This window comes from Sus scrofa, chromosome 1 (genome assembly GCF_054392235.1).
Source record: "Sus scrofa isolate SSC_HxYL_T2T_F1_AM1 chromosome 1, Sscrofa_HxYL_maternal_Yorkshire_Landrace_v2.0, whole genome shotgun sequence".
Taxonomy (NCBI): Eukaryota; Metazoa; Chordata; class Mammalia; order Artiodactyla; family Suidae; genus Sus; species Sus scrofa.
Genome location: NC_139383.1, coordinates 273,400,984 through 273,415,503, shown reverse-complemented (window position 1 = coordinate 273,415,503; position 14,520 = coordinate 273,400,984). Strand labels below are relative to the sequence as shown.

Sequence of the window (14,520 nt, the reverse complement as noted above, 5' to 3'; positions counted from 1 at the left end):
TGTGGTGTAGATCACAGATGTGGCTCAGATCTGGTGTGGCTGTGGCATAGGCCAGCAATTACAACTTAAATTCAACACCTAGCCTGGGAACCTCCATATGCCACAGTCCTTAAAAAAAGATAAAACAAAACAAAACAAAACAAAAACCTAACTTTACATTCAAAAGAAAAGAAAAAGAAAAATTGAAACCTCAAGTTAATAGAAGAAAAGAAATAAGATCAGAACACAGATAAAAACAATAGAGACCTAAAAATGAAGGGGAAAAGATCAATGTGACTAATATGTGTTCTTTTGAAAAGATAGAAAAATAGATAAACCTTTAGCAAGACTCATCAAGGAAAAAAAGAGAGAGGTTACAAATAAAATCAGAAATAAAAGAAGAGGAGTTAAAAACAATACCACAGAAATACAAAGAGCCATGAGATTACCACAAACAATAATATACCAATAAAATGGATAGAAGGAATAAATTCTTAGAAATATACAAGCTCCTATATTGAATCAAGAAGAAATAGAAACTGTGAACAGACTGATTACCAGTAATGAAACTGAATCAATACTCAAAAAACACCCAACAAACAGAAGTTCAAGAGAAGATAGGGGATTTCTAACAAATATATAAAGAAGAGTTAAATAACATCTGTCCTTGTCAAACTATTCCTAAAAATTGAAGAGGAATAATTCTTCCAAATTCATTCTACAGCCCACATTACCCTAATAACAAAACCAGGAAAAAAAACACCAGAATAAAAAAGAAAATTGTAGTCCAAAATTGCTAATGAACATAGATACAAAAAAACTCAACATATTAACAAACCAAATTCAGCAATAAACTTAAAAGACCATACAGGAATTCCCACTGTGGCACAATGGGTTAATGATCTGGCATTGTCTCTGTGGCAGTGTGGGTGTGATCTCCAAGCCAGCACAGTGGGTTAAGGATCCGGTGTTGCTGCCAATGTGGCATAGATCACAGCTATAGCTGGAATTCAGTCCCTAGCCTGGGAACTTGCATACACCACAGCTTGAGCCATTTTTTAAAATGCTACTAATAGTGGGAAAAAAAGAGGGAGGAAATAATCCAGATGTAAAATGTATATTAGAAAACTTGTAAAGGAATATATTCAAAATTTAATGATTATTAAGATGGAAGATCAACTCCTAATTGGATGATAGAGATCCTAGTGTTGCATAGGTTAAAGACATGTTTTTGTGCATCAAGTATTTCAGTTACTGTATCAAGGGTTAATTTTTAAAGAAATTTTAGTCATAAGTAATAACAATGTTTTTTGACTCTGTCTCCTAAGGCAAGAGAAAATAAAATAAAATAAGCAAATGGGATCTACTAAAATTTAAAACATTTTGTACCATAAAGGAAACTGTGGAAAAATGAAAAGACCACCTACTGAATGGGAGAAAATATTTGCAAATGATATGAATGATAAGTGTTTAAAATCCATATGGGATTAAGATGGAAGAATAGAAGGACTGGAGCTCAACTTCTCCCCTAAAAACAACAAAATTCACAACGAAAGGATGTGGATCCCTCACCCAAATGGACCAGAAACCTTAAAAACAATAGCCTATTCCAGAAGACAAAAGGGAGGCCACATCAAGAGGTAGGAGGGGCGATTTCAAGATATAAACAACCCCATACCTCCCAGGTGGGAAGCCCCACAGACTGGAAACTAACTGGTTCACAGAGAGTCACCTATAGGAGGGAGAGTTCTGAGCCCCACATCAAACTCGCACCTGTGCAGATCTGGCACTGGGAGAAAGAGCCCCTGGAGCATCTGGCATTGGAGGCCAGTGGGGCTTGTGCACAGGAGCTCCACGGGACTGGGAGAAATGGAGACCCCATTCTTCAAAGGCACACACAGACTTTCATGTGCACTGGGTCCCAGGGCAAAGCAAAGTCTCCATAGGAATCTGGGTCAAACCTGACTCCAGTTATTAGAGGACATCCTGGGAAAACAGGGGTGAATGTGGCTTGTTGTGAGGGAATGAACTGGAAGCAAAGCTCTCGGGAATATTCAGTAGCCTGCCCTTCTCTGCCATTTTGGGAAAGTGTGGCCCCACCCATCAGTCAGCACTGAGAAGCCCCAGGGCAAACAACAATCCAGGTGGGATCACAGCCCCAACTCTCAGTAAACAGGCTACCTAAAGACCCCCCCTCAGTCTACAGCTGCCTCTAATCCCATCCAGAGACTAAGACCCACCCACCAGAGGAATTAGAATCAGCTCCACCTACCAGTGGGCAGGCATCAGTCCCTCCCATCAGGAAGCCTACAGCAAGCCCCCAAACAGACTTCATCCACAAGGGGGGCAGACACCAGAAGTAAGAGAGGCTACAACTCTCTTATCTGTAAAAACGTCACCACACCAAAAACCTATACAAATGAAAAGACGGAGAGCTATAACTCAGATGAGGGAGAAAGAAAAAAACAACAGAAAATCAGATAAATGATCAGGAGATTCTCAGCCTCCAAGAAAAAGACTTTAGACTGCTGATGCTCAAGATGATGCAAGACATTGGACATAAACTGGAGGCAAAGATGGATAACTTACAGGAAATACTGACCAAAGAGATACAAGATATAAAATTTAAACATGAAGAGATTCAAAATACAATAACTGAAAGAAAAAACTCACTAGAAGCAGCTAAGAGCAGAATACAGGAGGAAGGAGAATGAATACGCGAGGTGGAAGACAGATTAGAAGAAATTACAAACGTGGAACAGAAAAGAGAAAAAAGATTGAAAACAAATGAAGAGAGTCTCAGAGAAATCTAGGACAACATTAAACACACAAACATCTCTATTTTAGGATGCCAGAAGGAGAAGAGAGAGAGAAGGGGACAGAAAAAATATTCCAAGAGATAATAGCCAAAAACATCCCTAACATGAGAAAGGAATCACTCACTCAATTCCAGGAAGCATAATGAGTACTATATAAAATAAACCCAAGTAGGAACACCACGAGACACATATTAATCAAACTGACCAAAATTAAAGACAAAGACAAAATCTTGAAAGCGGCTAGGGAAAAGAAACAAACAAAATAAAGGGAACCCTGAGAAGGTTATTGGCATATTTTTCAGTAGAAACTCTGCAGGTCATAAGGGAGTGGCATGATATTCTTAATGTGATGAAAGGAAAAAACCTCCAATCAAGATTACTCCACCCAGCAAGGCTCTCATTCAGATTTGAAGGAGAAATCAAAAGCTTCACAGACAAGCAAAAGCTGAGAGAGTTCAGCAACATGAAACCAGCTTCACAACATATACTAATGGAACTTCTCTAGGCAGAAAAGAAAAGACAGCAACAGGAAGCAAAAATGCCACACATGACAAGGCTCACCAGTAAAGGTATATATACCGTAAAGATATGAAGTCATCCATGCACAATTATACCACCAATATCAGAAATCATGAGAAGAGGTGGGTATAAATGCAGGACACTGGAGATGAATTGCAATTAAGAGAACAACAACTTAAAACAATCCATATAAACATAGACTCTTATATCAAAACTTCAGAATAACTGCAAACCAAAAATCTACAATTGATACACAAACAAAGAAAAATCAACTCAAATACAATACTAAAGATAGTCATCAAACCACAAGAGGAGAGAACAAGAGAAGGGAAGAAAAAAGAGCAACAAAAACAAATCCGAAGCAATTAATAAAGTGGCAATAAGAATATACATATCAATAATTACCTCAAATACTAAAGGACTAAACGCCCCAACCAAAAGACACAGACTGGCTGAATGGATACAAAACCAAGACCCATACACATGCTGTCTTCAAGAGACCCACTTCACTTCTAGGGACACATACAAATGGAAAGTGGGAGGATGGAAGACAATATCCCATGCAAACGGGGATCAAAAGAAAGCTGGAGTGGCAATACTCATAACAGAAAAAATAGACTTTAAAATGAAGAATATTTTAAGGGACAAAGAAGGTCACTACATAATGATCAAAGGTTTAATACAAGAAGAAGATATGACAATTTTAAATATCTATGCACCCAACATAGGTTTACCACAATATATAAGGCAACTGCAAACGACCTTAAAAGGACAAATCGACAGTAGCACAATAATAGTGGAGGGCTTGAACACACCACTTACAGCAATGGACAGATCAACCAGACAGAAAATCAAAGGAAACACAGGACCTGAATGATGCATTAAACCAGATGGAATTAATAGATATTTATTGGACATTCCATCCAAAAGCAACAGAATACACATTCTTCTCAAGTGCACATGGAACATTCTCTAAGATTCATCACATCCTGGGCTACAAATCCAACCTCAGTAACTTTAAGAAAATTGAAATCATTTCAAGCATCTTTTCCCAACCCAACGCTATATAACTGGAAATCAACAAGAAAAAAACTGCAAAAAACACAAACACATGGAGACTAAACATCATGCTACTAAACAACCAATGGATCACTGAAGAAATCAAAGAGGAAATTAAATAATACCTAGAAGCCAATGACAATGAAGTTACAACACTGTAAAACCTATGGGATGCAGCAAAAGCCATTCTAAGAGGAAAGTTTATAGCAATACAAGCCCATTTCAGGAAACAAGAAAAAGCTCAAATAAACAAGCTAACTTTACATCTAAAGCAGCTCCAGAGAGAAGAACAGACAAGACCTAAAGTCAGAAGAAGGATAGAAATCATAAAGATCAGAGCAGAAATTAGTGAAATAGAAACAAAGAAAACCATAGAAAAGATCAATGAAACGAAAAGCTGGTTCTTTGAAAAGATCAAGAAAATTGATTAACCCTTAGCCAGACTTATCAAGAAAAAAAGAGAGAGGACTCAAATCAATATAGTTAGAAATGAAAAAGGAGAAGTCACAACAGACATCACAGAAATACAAAGGCTCACAAGAGACTACTACATGCAACTATATATCGATAAAACAGAAAACCTAGAAGAAATTCTTAGAAAAGTACAATCTTCCAAGACTCAACCAAGATGAACTAGAAAAGATGAATGGACCAATCACAAGAACTGAAATTGAAACTGTGATTAAAAAACTCCCAACATACAAAAGTCCAGGACCAGATGGCTTCACAAGTGAATTCCATCAAAAATTCAGAGAAGAGCTAACACCTCTCCTTCTGAAACTATTTTTTAAAAATGGCAGAGAAAGGGACCCTCCCAAACTCATTCTGTGAGGCCACCATTGCCCTGAAGACAAAGCCAGACAAAGATACCACAAAAAAAGAAAACTACAAGCCAATTTCACTGATAAGCATTGATGCAAAAATCCTCAACAAAACACTAGCAAACTGCATCCAACAATACATTAAAAGGATTGTACATCATGATCAAGTAGGATTTATCCCAGAGATGCAAGGGTTCTTCAATATGCACAAACCCATCAGTGTGATACACCACATTAACAAACTGAAGAATAAAAACCATATGATCCTCTCCATAGACGCAGAAAAAGCATTTGACAAAATCCAACACCCATTTCTAATAAAAACCCTTCAGAAAGCGGGCATATCGGGAACCTACCTCAACATGATAAAGGCCATATATGACAAACCCACAGTGAACATCATTCTCAATGGTGAAAAGCTGAAAATTCCCACTGAGATCAGGAACAAGACAAGGATGGCCACTCTCAATACTACTCTTCCACATAGTTTTGGAACTCCTAGCCACAGCAATCAGAGAAGTAAAAGAGGTAAAAGAATCCAAATTGGAAAGGAAAAAGTAAAACTATCACTATTTGCAGATGACATGATACTATACCTAGAGAATCCTAAAGACGCTACCAGAAAACTGTTAGAGCTCATCCATGAATGGGAAAAGTCGCAGGATACAAAATTAATACACAGAAATTGATGGCATTTCTATATACTAACTAAGAAAAAGCAGAAAGAGAAATTAGGGAAGCAATCCCATTTACCATCACATCCAAAAGAATAAAACACCAATGAGTAAACCTACCTAAAGAGACAAAAGACCTACACCCTGAAAACTATAAGACACTAATGAAAGAAATCAAAGATGACACAATAGATGGAAAGACATAACATGCTCGTGGATTGGAAAAGTCAATATTATCAAAATGACTATACTACCTAAGGCAATCTACAGATTCAATGCCATCCCTAGCAAATTACAAAGGACACTCCACACAGAACTCGAACAAAATATTTTAAAGTTTGTTTGGAAGCACAAAACACCCAGAATAGCCAAAGACATCCTGAAAAAGAAAAATGGAGCTGGAGGAATCAGGCTCCTGGACTTCAGTCTCTACTACAAAGCAACAGTCATCAAAACTGTATGGTACTGGCACAAAGACAGAAATATAGATCAGTGGAACAGGATGGAAAGCCCAGAATTAAACCCACGCACATACAGCCAACTACTCTATGACAAAGGAGGCACAAATATACAATGGAGAAAAGACAGCTTGTTCAATAAGTGGTGCTGGCAAAACTGGACAGCCACATGGAAAAGAATGAAATTATAACACTCCCTAACACCATACACAAAAATAAACTCCAAATGGATGAAAGACCTAGACAGAAGACCAGACACTATCAAACTCTTAGAGGAAAACATAGGCCAAACACTCTCTGACATAAATGATAGCACCATCTTCCCAGATACACCTCTTAGAGTAATGACAGTAAAAACAAAAATAAAAAAATGGAACTTAATTAAACTGAAAAGTTTCTGCACAGCAAAGAAAACCCTAAACAAAATGAAAAGACAACCCACAGAATGGGAGAAAATCTTTGCAAATGAACTGACTGACAAGGGGTTCATCTCCAAAATTTATAAACACCTTCTGCAGCTCCATACCAAAAAAAAAAAAAAAAACAAACAACTCCATCCAAAAATGGGCAGAAGATCTAAACATTCAATTCTCCAAAGAAGATATATGGATGGCCAAAAAACACATGAAAAGATGTTCAACATCACTCATTATTAGAGAAATGCACATCAAAACCACCATGAGGTACCACCTTACACCAGCCAGAATGGCCATCATCCAAATGTCTACAAACAAGTGCTGGAGAGGGTGTGGAGAAAAAGGAACCCTAGTACACTGTTGGTGGCATTGTAAATTGGTGCAACCACTGTGGAAAGCAGGATGGAGATTCCTCAGAAAACTGAAAATAGAACTACCATTTGATCCAAAAATCCCACTCCTGGGCATCTATTCAGTGAAAACCATGACTTGCAAAGACACATGTATTCTAATGTTCACTGCAGCACTATTTGCAATAGCCAAGACATGGAAACAACCTAAATGTCCATCGACAGAGGAGTGGATCAAGAAGAAGTGGTACATATACACAATGGAATATTACTCAGCCATTAAAAGGAATGAAATAACAGCATTTTTAGCAACATGGATGGACCTAGAAATCATCATGCTAAATGAAGTCAGCCATATAATGAGACACCAACATCAAATGCTTTCACTGACATGTGGAATCTGAAAAAAGGACAGACGGAACTTCTTTGCAGAACAGATGCTGACTCACAGACATTGAAAAACTTATGGTCTCTGGAGGAGATAGTTTGCGGGGTGTGGGGATGTGCTGGGGTTATGGGATAGAAATCCTATAAAATTGGATTGTGATGATCGTCGTACAACTACAAATATAATAAATTCATCGAGTAATAAAAAATAAAATAATAACATTTTTAAAAAGGGTTTAATAGACAAAATATATAAATAGTGAGTTCCCTGGTTGAGTAACAGGTTAGGATTCAGCATTGTTACTGCATTGTTCAATTCCTGGCCCATGAACATTTGCATGCAATGAGTGTAGCAAAAATATCTATTAATAGCTCATACAACTCAAATATCTATAAATAGTTCATACAACTCAATCAAAAATGGGCAGAATCCCAAATGGACATTTTTCCAAAGAAGGCACACAGATGACCAGCTGTCCCATGAAAAGATGTTCAATATTACTGTCATCAGAGAAATAGAAATCAAATTCACAATGAGTTATCAATTCACACCTGTCAGAATGACTATCATCAAAAAGACCACAAATAACACACACTTGTGAGGATGTGGGGAAAAAAGAACTCCAATATAGTTTGGGTGGGAAGGTAAATTGGTGAAGCCAAATGCACAAAACAGTATGGAGAGTTCTCAGAAGCTAAAAATATAACTACTGCATGACTAAGAAATTTCACTTTTAGGTACATATCAAAAAAAAAAAACACTAGTTCAAAAAATAACATGCACCTCAGTGTTCATAGCAGCATTCTTTACAATTGCCAAAGTATGGAAGCAACCTAAGTGTCCATCAACAGATGAATGGATAAAGAATATGTGGTATATATAAACAATGGAATACTACTCAGCCATAAAAAGAATGAAATAATTTGCAGCAACATGGATACACTTAGAGGGCATTATGTTAAATGAAGTCAGACAGAAATAAGCAAATACTGTAGGATATCACTTATATGTGGAATCTAAAAAATACAACAAACTAGTGAAAACAAAAACAAAAAAGAAGCAGATTCGCAGATATAGAGAACAAACTAGTGGTTACCAACAGAGAGAGGGAAAAGGGAAAGGGCAATTTGGGGGAAGGGGATTTTAAAAAGGGTTTTTATGGGATTATATGAAATCATGTATGTGAAATTTTGAAAATGATAAAGCGCTATAGAATTTAAAGAATCTTCCACTGAATTAAAGAAAGAAAACCAAATCAAACAATTTCTCCTTAAAAATGAAATAGGGCTTGCATTGAGTCTGTAGATTGCTTTGGGTAGAATAGCCACTTTTACAATATTAATTTTTCCAGCCCAGAAGCATGGAATATCTCTCCATTTCTTCACATCTTCTTTAATTTCCTTGATTAATATTTTATAGTTCTCGGCATATAAGTCCTTTACCTCCTTGGTCAGTTGTATTCCCAGGTATTTGATTTTTGGGGGGTGCAATTTTAAAAGGTATTATATTTTTGTATTCCTTTTCTAATATTTCATTGTTAGTATACAGAATGTAACAGATTTCTTAATGTTAATCTTCTGTCCTGCTACTTTGCTGAATGTGTTGATCAGTTGAAGTCATTTTGGGGTTGAGTCCTTAGGGTTTTCTATATATAGTATCATATCTGCATACAGTGACAGTTTTACCTCTTCTCTTCCTATTTGAATGCCATTTATTTATTTTGTTTGTCTGATTGATGTGGCTACGACTTCCAGTACTATGTTGAAGAATGGTGGTGAGAATGGGCATCCTTGTCTTCTTGCAGAGTTTAGTGGGAAGGCTTTCAGCTTTTCTCCATTGAGTATTATGTTTGCTGTGGGTTTGGCACAAATGGCTTTGATTATGTTAACATATGCTCCCACTATACCCACTGTGGTAAGTATTTTTATCATAAATGGATGTTGGACTTTGTCAAATGATTTTTCTGCATCTATTGAGATGATCATGTGGTTTTTGACTTTTCTTTTGTTAATGTGGTGTATGACATTGATTGATTTGTGTATGTTGAACCATCCTTGTGAATCTGGGATGAATCCCACCTGGTTGTGGCGTATGATCTTTTTTATATGTTGTTGGAATCAGATGGCTAAAATTTTGTTGAGAATTTTTGTGTCTCTATTCATCAAAGATATTGGCCTATAGTTTTCTTTTTTTGGTTGTATCTTTGTCTGGTTTTGGAATTAGGGTGATGTTCGTGTCATAGAATGTCTTTGGGAGTGTTCCTTCTTCAAATTTTTGGAAAAGTTTAAGGAGGATGAGTATAAATTCCTCTTTGTGTGTTTGGTAGAATTCACCTGTGAAGCCATCTGGTCCTAGACTTATATTTATAGGGACTGTTTCTATGACCTACTCAATTTCATTTCCAGTGATCAGTCTGTTCAGTTGGTCTATTTCTTCTTGATTCAGTTTTGGTAGGCTATAAGTCTCTAGAAAGTTGTCCATTTCTTTCAGATTGTCAAATTTGTTGGCATATAGTTTTTCATAGTATTCTCTTATGGTTTTGGTATTTCAGCAGTATCTGTCATGATTTCTCCTTTTTATTTCTGATTTTCTTTGTTTGGGTTTTTTCTCTCCTCTTCTTGATGAGTCTACCCAGAGGCTTGTCAATTTTGTTTACCTTCTCAAAGAACCAGCTCTTGGTTTGATTGATTTCTTCAATTGTTTTTTTAATCTCTATTTTATTGATTTCCTCTTTGATATTTATTATTTCCTTCCTTCTTCTGACTTTAGGTTTTGATTGTTCATCTTTTTCTAATTCATTTAGGTGGTGGGTTAAGTTGTCAATTTGAGATTTTTCTTTTTTGAGGAAGGCCTGTATTCAGTGAAATCCCTATCAAATTACCCATGACATTTTTCACAGAACTAGAACAAACAATCCAAAAATTTGCATGGAACCACAAAAGACCCACAATTGACAAAGAAATCCTGAGAAGCAAAAAACCAAGCAGGAAGCATAACTCTCCCAGACTTCAGGCACTATTACAAAGCCACAGTCATCAAGACAGTGTGGTACTGGTACCAAAACAGACAAAGAGACCAATGGAACAGAATAGAGAACCCAGAAATAAACCCAGACACCTATGGTCAATTAATCTTTGACAAAGGAAGCAAGAACATAAAATGGGAAAAAGAAAGTCTTTTCAGCAAGAATTGTTGGGAAACCTAGACAACTGCATGCAAATCAATGAAACTAGAACACACCCTCACACCATGCACCAAAATAAACTCAAAATGGCTGAAAGACTTGAATATAAGACAAGACACCATCAAACTCCTGGAAGAGAATATAGGTAAAACATTCTCTGACATCAACTTTACACATATTTTCACAGGTAAGTCTCCCAAAGCAACAGGAATAAGAGCAAAAATAAACCCATGGGACCTCATCAAACTGATAAGCTTCTGCACAGCAAAGGAAACCAAAAAGAACACAAAAAGACAACTTACAGAATGAGAGAAAATAGTTTCAAATGATGCAACTGACAAGGGCTTCATCTCTAGAATATACAAGCAACTTATACAACTCAACACCAAAAAAGCCAACCACCCAATGGAAAAATGGGCGAAAGACCTGAATAGACAATACTCCAAGGAAGATGTGCAGATGGCCAACAAGCACATGAAACAATGCTCAACATGATTATTAGAGAACTGTGAATCAAAACTACTATGAGGTACCAACCCACACCAGTCAGAATGGCCACTATTAATAAGTCCACACATAACAAATGCTGGAGGGGGCATGGAGGAAAGGAAACCCTCCTGCAGTGCTGGTGGGAATGGAAGTTGGTACAACCACTATGGAGAACAGTATGGAGATACCTTAGAAGTCTATACATAGATCTATCATATGACCCAGCAATCCCACTCTTGGGCATATATCTGGACCAAAGTTTCCTTAAAAAAGACACATGCACTCACACGTTCATTGCAGCTCTATTCACAATAACCAAGACATGGAAACAACCTATGTGTTCATCGACAGATGATTGGATTAGGAAGATGTGGTATATATGCACAATGGAATACTATTCAGCCATAAAAGAAGAACACAATAGTGCCATTTGCAGCAACATGGATGAAACCAGAGATTCTCATCCTGAGTGAAGTAAGTCAGAAAGAGAAAGACAAATACCACATGGTATCGCTTATATCTGGAATCTAACATAAGGCACAAATGACTCTTTCCACAGAAAAGAAAGTCATAGGCTTGCAGAATAGACTTGTGGTTTCCCAGGGGGAGGGGGGAAGGAGTAGGGTAGTTGGGGAGCTTGGAGTTAACAGAAACAAACGATAGCCTTCAGAATGAATTAGCAATGAGATCCTGCTGCGTAGCATTGGGAGCTATGTCTAGTCACTTATGATGGAGCATGATAATGTGAGAAAAAAAGAATGTATACATGTATGTGTAACTGGGTCACCATGCTGTACAGTTGAAAAAAATGTATTGGGGTAATAACTATTAAAACATGAAATAGAGGAAGACAAAATCTATACATGTAGTGTATAAAAATTAAATTACTGAAAATAACAAAGTGAAGTAGACTCATAGATATAAAAAACAATAGATTAGTAGTGGGGAGAGAAGGAAAAGTAAAGATAGGGGTAGAGGATTAAGTACTAGAAAATAAAAAACCTACAGGGATATTTGATTTGATATTGGAATAGACCCAATATTCTATAATAACTCTTAATGGAGTATAACATTTAAAAATTATGAATCCCACTATGTTGTATGCCCAAAACTTATGGTATTGTACATCAACCATATATCAATTTTTAAAAAATAAAGAAAGGCAGTTGCTAAGATAAGCTATGTAAAATATCTCCCCAGCAATCTGTTTTTGGTAAAGCAAGTTAAGGATACTGTGTTGTCACTGAAGTGGCATGGATTGCTGCTGTGGCACAGGTTCAGTGTCTGGCCCCAGAACTTCCACCTGCCATGGCAGCAGCAAAAAATGAAAAAAAAAAGTCCTCACCAAAATAACTAAATTGTAAGTATGTGAGGTTATAGATGTGTTGATTAACCTTAATGTGGTAATCATTCTGCAATAAATACATCTATTAAATCATTGCATTGTACACCTTAATCTTACACAATGTTATATAGCAATCATCTCAATAAAGCTGGAAATTAATAAGTAAATAAATATTTCTTGGGTGACTGAGGAGAAACAGGGGAAAGACAAATATCACATGAAGACTAAGTACAGGAGGCAGGACTCAAACCCAGGACTTGCAGTCTCTGTACTGCTGACACTTATACACAGATTAAAATGCTTACATTCCACTCAGCTAAGAAAGAAGACACAGGTGTTCTGTGTGAGACAGTGGTTTATCCTAAAAACATTAGCAGAATGAGATTTATTTCCTATAACATTCTTGTGGATGGTGTTCACCATGACAGAGTCTCTCTATAATATAGAGTCTCTCTATAATGTTCACGCTTTCTCTTGAGTTTCAGTGCCACAAAGTTCTTATGTGCATTTTTCAGATGAGGAAACTGAAGCTTTAGAAGCCAAGTAACTTCATAAAACAGCTACAAGAAAGCCAGGCAGGCATTCTATTAAAAATCTCCGTCGCTACACACTAAACCTTCATGGAGCCTAAATTCAGAAAACATACATTATTATTTCCAAAGCCCCTTTCCTAAATATGACAATAACCTTTGCCTGACCCTGTGCTTTAATCATACACAAACTAACATTAACCTAACACCACACAGAAAATAATCTCGGCCACACACCTCCTTGGACACTGAAAAGCACATACACACCATTGATCTAACACCACTGAATCCGCTGAAAACAATAACCTTCCTGTATTGACTTAGGACCTGCCTGGTTCTACAATATACCTCAGTCCACAGCCAAATCCCCTAAAATGAACATATTCACCCACACAAATATTTGTCCACCCTTGATAACCTATAGTCAAGGCAACTGAAGCATGCCTGAGAGACGCTGCCATGGGAATGAGAAGCTCTGAGATTCATCCCATATCTAAACAGGAAGCCTCGGGGATCCACTTGTCCCCTTGGAGTCAGCTGTGCTAACCGTGATTCCCATTCTGCTTTCTCTGCCTGGAGAGATCCCAGGACAAACTCCCTTGAGAGGTCATCACACCACAACACCCTCAGCCTAACAGGTGCCCCAAGAGGCCAGCAGGGCACACCTGAGACTCCTGGGAAGCTGGTGGGGCTTCCACAACCAGGAGGGCCCTCCCCCATGAGTCAGGGCATCTCTGCCTTCTGAGATCTGGAGCTGGGAGAAGCAGCAGCCTGCTGGGGACCAGGTGGCAAGAAAGAAATGTGGGGTCTGAGGACAGGGGAGGGATAAGTATTACCCCTTTGGAGGAGGACATTAGCTCCTCCCTCCTTTCCTGCTTCTCTCCTTCCAATCAGCCCCAGATTTCATGAGAGACACAGGAGGAAGCTGAGCTTTGGCTGAGAAGCATGAGGTTTTGGCTGAGAGCAGAGGTGGTGCTCACCAGCTTCTGGGGAGGCTGGCAAGGAAAGAAAAGCATCTGGATGTGGAGGTGAGCTTTGGTGAGCTAGCCACCCAGGGGCTACCCCAACCCAGTTCAGAACCTTACTCTTTATTCCTTCATACTTTCAAATATTTTATGGATTGAGAAGTCATAAGGTCCAAGTAAAACTTCCATGTGGCATTTGGTTTTAAGGGCATCCAGTTTAACCTCTAGGCCACCCGTACCATGTTTTCATGGAAGCAAAACCCATCAGTAGAAAAGGAAAACTAAGGTATTCCCAGCCTCCTTCCCTGTGCTTTTAGAACTGTTCTTCCTGATTCTCAGCTCCAAAACCTTCCTCCTTTTTGCTACTTGTCCACATGGGTGCTCCTGACATCTTCCACCTGGAGCATCCATTCCCAATAATTCACCAAATCACCACTGAGTTTTATATTCCACCTTCCCAGACAGCCCTTTCACAAATGACTCATCTTTGAATGTTGATCTGTGTGTGATAATCTGCTTTACAG

The 14,520-nt window shown here is 37.8% G+C and overlaps 1 protein-coding gene across 1 annotated transcript in view; it reads right to left on the bottom strand.

Annotated features, from left to right (window-relative positions):
• The window catches only part of LOC100517451 (olfactory receptor 1J4-like), a 188,903-nt gene that overhangs the window by 96,447 nt on the left and 77,936 nt on the right, over positions 1–14,520 (bottom strand). The window lies entirely within an intron of this gene.